Here is a 1,021-nt window from a genome sequence, read left to right on the forward strand (position 1 = left end):
TTCTCCTTAGCAGTGAGAGGGCGCGATGCTTGGTAAAACAGAAAGAAGCAAAAAAGAGGAAGGCCCTGGATGACATGCATTGACAGTGGCTGCAACAAGGGGCGTTAACATGACAGTTTCGAGGATGGTGCAGGTTCGGGCAGTACTTCCTTCTGTTGTGCCCAGGAGCGATGAGTCAAAACTGGCTGGAGGGCACCCAAAACACCACCACCAACAACAACACTGGGGGTCCAAGAGACTCCGGTAATGCACTTTTCCCTTGATGTGTTTCCAAAGGTGTTCTTCCTGTGGCTGCAGAATGATACAGTCGAGACAGTACATGAACTTTGCGGTCAGTTGGATGAGAGTTTGAATCCTAGATCAATTAATTAACTTCTATGTGACCTGGTGCTTATTTATGTACCATACCCCGAGTCACAATATATAAAGACAGATTCTGGTTACCAGGGGCACAACCCTGATTCAAATTAGGTTAAGTATATAATATTACCAGCTCTCTCTCTAGCGCAATCTCTCTTCCCTCCGATCCCATGCTTGAGTCTCAGCAGCCAATTCTATTTTTAAGACATTGTTTCTTTCCCTTAGCTAATTAATGATGAAAGCACTCAAAACTGACATCCTCTCAGAGAGAGAGGAGCTCTCATTTTTCAATCATCATATATAAAAGCTTAGAGAAAGACTCTGATTGCCCCAACCTGAGTCTGTGTCCATTGTATCCAAGGCTAAGTCTTGTGCCTGCACCTGTGGTCTGGAGAAGAATCATACCTGGGGTTGCCAGATCAAATACAGATGCTCAGTTACAGTTGCATTTCAGATAAATAATTTTTAAGTGTAGGTCCCATACAGCATTTAGGAAACACATACTAAAAAAGTATTCTTTACCTAACTTCAAATTGTGAATTGTCCCCTGCAATATTAGAGGCATTCTTGAACAGACACGCATGTCAGATAATTTTCCATCTGTCTTGATGTCTCCATGGTTTCTTCTACATCTGCAGAGCACACAGACATCTCTGGCTCC

This window comes from Echinops telfairi, unplaced genomic scaffold, assembly GCF_000313985.2.
Source record: "Echinops telfairi isolate 266 unplaced genomic scaffold, ASM31398v2 ScPeMD7_8;HRSCAF=38, whole genome shotgun sequence".
Classification (NCBI taxonomy): domain Eukaryota; kingdom Metazoa; phylum Chordata; class Mammalia; order Afrosoricida; family Tenrecidae; genus Echinops; species Echinops telfairi.